General features: G+C 44.8%; 1 long non-coding RNA gene across 1 annotated transcript; it reads left to right on the forward strand.

The window, feature by feature from the left end:
- Positions 1 to 381: 381 nt before the first annotated feature.
- Positions 382 to 1220, forward strand: LOC123609045. Its single transcript, XR_006717586.1, has 2 exons — positions 382 to 662; positions 894 to 1220. It is a non-coding gene; the product is annotated as an uncharacterized LOC123609045 (long non-coding RNA).
- The last annotated feature ends 3697 nt before the right edge of the window (positions 1221 to 4917 follow it).

The raw sequence follows: 4917 nt of genomic DNA on the forward strand, positions 1-4917 counted from the left end.
TGCCAAAGCAAAGAGAGGTGTTTTCTGTAGCAACATGCCGAACAGTCCCAAGTAATCATTTTTTTTAGTTTTTTTTTTTTAAGGTTTCGGTATCTATCTGCCCCTTTGCTTACGATAGCAACGCATAACGAACAGCCAACAGGCAGAAATAGCAACACTCACCTTATCATGCCAAGGGATGTCACATTCTTTCTATAAACAATACGGTGCAAAGGTTCAGGAAGAGTGAGAGATCTGACCTCCAGTGATTTTTCCACTACTCATCATTTTGGATAGTTACAAGAAACCAAGAGAAGGGATTTTCTTGTCTAATTATTTCTAACCTTAAGTTCAGGGAGTTAGTCTTTCGAAAGATTAGAACGCACTAAACACATCCTGAGGAAAGGGTGCAGTACATTTTCTGCAAATACTGTCCGGGAGATGTGAACTCTCTCCCTTCATTTAGGATATCAGAGGAGGGAGGAGGGGAGGGGAGCAGGTTCAGCGAGCTCAGCTCAGGGTAAATGCTTCAGTAAGCGCTTTATGTTGCTTCCCGGGGAACAGGGCAATATCCATTCTGAGGATGGAACTCAGTCTGACTGCGGACCACTAACAGCCCAAGTCCGAGCCAGTGGCCTCAGGATCCCAGAGAGTTACAAATCACCCCTCAGAACTGCTTTCTGGTGAGTTATTACTGCAAACTGAGAGAGTGCGTTTCCCCCAACATACCTCAAATTCAGGGAAAAAGGACTCAAGCACGTATTGCCGGTGCGCTTCAAACATCAGAGAAATAGTTCCAAAGCCCCCCAAAGGGATAAATAATGCTGATCTTCAAGGTTTTACCTATCTTGATGCTTCTCACGTGCTTTCCTTTCTCAAGGAGGTTACATGAAAGTCTGATTTCTCCTATTTAGGAATTTGTGCCCTCCTGAGGCTTATTTACCCGCAGCCAACCTCGTGATCTGACATGTGGACACCCTGATGAGATGCCTCAGTGACAACATTTGATGCGGGCACTGAAGTCCCACTCAGGCTATTGGCATGGGATGCAGCGACCCCCCCCCCCAACGAAGGCGACACAGAACCGGGGGCTGTTCCCTTACCTCATTCCTCACACCCCCTCACGGGGGGCCCCACCTGGGCTTGGAGCCCTCCGGAAAAGGGGTTTCCACCCTCCTCCACCATTCACTATTTCTGAGCTCAAAACATCAAAATAAAGCACTTCTAATTTTACATATGAACTCAAACTGTAATTAAGAACCTTTTTTTCCCCCTTTATCTTGTCCTCGGTGGATATAGAGGCCAGCTGCTTACTATCTGTGGGAAGGAAGTCCAAAATAGTTACTAGAATTTGCAATTATCTTTCATTGTCCTCAGAATACCCCTATCTCTTTGATGCTTGTATATTTCTGTACCTCCTGTTCTACTTGGAGGAACTATTTGCTGTAAGATTTCTGGCAAGTCAGTTAATCTCTTTGTGCCTCAACTGTCCATCGGGAAATGGGGAGCGACACAGGGTGACCTCAAGATCCCTGGCAATTCTGCCTCGCTGTGATTCAATGACCCCCCGGGGTCCGTAAGATTCCTAGGAGGAGTTTTCAGCACGTCGTTGGAAACTGAGTCACACTGGCATGGCAATTGTAAGACGAGGCTGGAGTAGAATGACTCCTCCTGAGGTAAGATTGGATGAGGAATGCCATGAGGTGTAGCGTGGGAAAGTGTAACTGGAGTGAGGCGACGACATATCCTCCGCTAACAGGCAAGATCAGGCAAATTCCTGATGCTTGATGGGTGGCCGGCCGCAATCGGAAGCTGGGCTCTTCCCAGAAGGCTGCTTATCATTTCTTTGGCAGAAGCCTCAGAGAAGTGACTCTGATGCTTTGCACAGGCCCTGGAGTGAGTCAGCAGTGATTGGGGTGCTGACTAACGTGGCAGCAGATACGGACGATGTGAATGCTCGGATCTGGTGGGCTAATGACCACGAGGACACCTTCCAGAAGGCTTGCTTTAGACACCCGTGAACAAAACGTTTTCCTAAAACTATGTTTGAAACCCTCATCTGAAAAGCCCCAGTCTTGTCCCTGGGATATCCTAGGGATGTCCCCCTTCAATGGAAGTCACAGGCAGCCTCAGTAACCTCCAAAGAAAAAGGACATGGGAAATTCCCAGCAGAGAAGCAAATCCAAAGCCAAGAAGGACCATAGGCTGTGGAGTTTTCTTTTTAAAGTCCCAGCTCAGGCTTAGGGGAAATCCAGCATGGATGGCCAGAGGCTAGTGAGTTATCCTGCACTGCCTCTCACCCTCCAAGTGCAGGCAGAAGGGAAAGAACGGGTGCAATGGGAAGGAGGTTCTCCTGGGCGGTGACTCTCTGGAGCCCCCTGCTGAGCAGACCGGCCAGACTAGGGACAGGGCACAGGAGGCCGGAAGGTGTCTTTCTCCCCTACCTGACCCGGGGCAGGCTTCCCAGGTGCTCTGCAATCAGGCTGTGTCTCCCAGATACCCGGGGATCTCAGCTCTCTTATGGCAACCAGAGGTCAGAGGGCCAGAGGGTTAAGATACCCTGGAGCATAGAGTACATTCGTCCCAATTACCACATGCATAAAAAAGCATCACTGGGAGAGCTTTGAAATATATATGCTATTATTTATAAGACTGTTCATAGCACGTTAAAAAACATAAACTCAAAGGGTACCTAATGATTCACATGAAACTCTCTCCATTATGCTAAACAACCCCTCGCCTGTCCTTGTTCAACTGAGAAGCCACCATTTTTAAACAGTTCTGGTTTTAGGTCTGTCTATACCACAGAACTAATCGGTATGTGTGTGCCTGTGTTTTGGGCCTTATCAACTTCGAATAATACATAATCTTCCCACGAGGAAAGGTGTGTGCACTTAATACGCTTTGTACTCTGAGTTCACCTGCATTCCACCCTCCAACTTTCATTAATTCCATTAACATTTTGAGATCTTGAATGGTTACGTGCGTCCCTTTAAATAATCTGCCTCAATCCTTGCTTCTTGATTCATCAACTTGTGGCATCTGCAACCCACGCTCTGTTCTGTAAGAGGAAGAAAGTAGATCCCCGCGGCCTAGCCTTGGCCACACCCTTTCCTCTGTGCGACTCGTCAGCTGATTAATATGATCCAGGCTGGAACCTTTGTACTCTGTTCTGTCATTTTAAGTTAGTTTTCTGTACTTTGTCTACAGCTTGACTTTAAAAATTGAAAACCAGTGAGAGACATTCATAACATTAAGATCACATAAACACTCATTGCAGAACCCAGCAATATGTAAGGCCCACGAAGATGTAAATGCAATTTTATATTTACAAAAATGTCCATCCAAAAAATAAGGGAAAAATGGATTCCCTTTCTTTACACCCTTTCTATTTTTCCAGGTCATGTCACACTTCGGTTCACTTTGTCTTATCATCACTTCTGAATAGTTGTTATTTCCTTTATTCTAATGGAGAGAAGAGACATCCGTGGACATTTTTATATATCTAACATCTTCCAGCTTGTTACACATGTTTTGTAATCAGTGTTCGTCAGTTACCACCTCCGGTCTACTCTGTTCTAATTTGGGCCAATTACTTTCTAGGCCTGTTTTACTGCTGATAACTTGACATTTCTTCTCATTTTGTTCCTCAGCAGTTCTTCTGTTTGTTGGATTTGTTTTTCTTTCTCCTAAGTTACATCCCAGGTCACACCCAGAAGAGTAAACAGGAGAAACACTCTGAGTCATTAGCTTATTTTGCTTGGATTCTTGAGTAACAGGTTAGCTGGCTATAACATGTAGGCTCAAAATAATGTTTCCTCAGAACTTTGAAATCGTGCTCTACTGTCTTCCAAAATCAGTATTTTATTTTTTTGAGAGAGAGAAAGAGAGAGAGCACAAGTGGGAGAGGGGCAGTCAGGGGGGCGGGGTGGGAATAGAGGATCTGAACCAGGCTCTGTGCTGACAACAGTGAGCCTGATGTGGGGCTCAAACTCATCAACTACGAGATTATGACCTGAGCTGAAGTCGGTACTGACAGCAGAGAGCCCCTTGCAGTGCCTGAACTCACGAACTATGAGATCAGGACCTGAGCCAAAGTCTGACATTCAACTCACTGAGCCACCCAAGTATGCCCAAAGTCAGTATTATTAATGAAAAGCACATGATGACAATCCTATGCTTGTATTTTTTGTTTTTGGGTTTTTTTTGTGTGCGTGTTTGTTTGTTGTGTTGTTGTTTGTTTTTTGGTGGGGGGAGGTTTGTAGGTATCCTGGCAGGTCTCTCTGCAAGCCTTATGCTAAGAATTTTTAAATTTCAACAGAATAGTCCTTGGCACATGGTGAGTGCTTTTCATCGGAAAGTTATTTTTTAATTGTTTATTTTCTTCTCCACCTTTGTTCTCTCATCTTGGACTAGTTACATTGACAGCTTTCTAGATCTCTGCTCCATCTTCTATTTTTCCCTTGCTGTCATGCCCTGTATTCTGAGCAATTTTCTCAACTTTATCTTCCAGACTGGTACGTAGTTTTCAGCCAAACCAATGATTCAACTCTATTGATTTTTCGTTTTACTTCATTTTATCGCCAACGTTTAATTCTTCGAGGCCTCTTCACGTCCGTCGCTCGCTCCTTGTCCGTAGTAGCCCGCTGCTGTGGACAAATGTGCTGTGCCCTCAGATCTCTCTGAGACGAATTCGGTGTTTCCCATCTTCTTTCTTGTATCTGTTTCTCCCACGGTTGATTGTTCTTTCGCACACCTTAGTATTTCTCTTTAACCAGATATTTGACGATCCTTGATTGACTGGTGATAGCTCTTAATAAAAAGCATGCTGGTTGATTATTATAGGTAGTCGGCAAAGTTATTTTTTACGGTTTGGCGGAACATTTACCCCTAACACCTGTCACTGAATGGTGTTAACTAATTGGTGTTAATTAACTA

Source organism: Leopardus geoffroyi, chromosome B2, assembly GCF_018350155.1.
Source record: "Leopardus geoffroyi isolate Oge1 chromosome B2, O.geoffroyi_Oge1_pat1.0, whole genome shotgun sequence".
NCBI lineage: Eukaryota > Metazoa > Chordata > Mammalia > Carnivora > Felidae > Leopardus > Leopardus geoffroyi.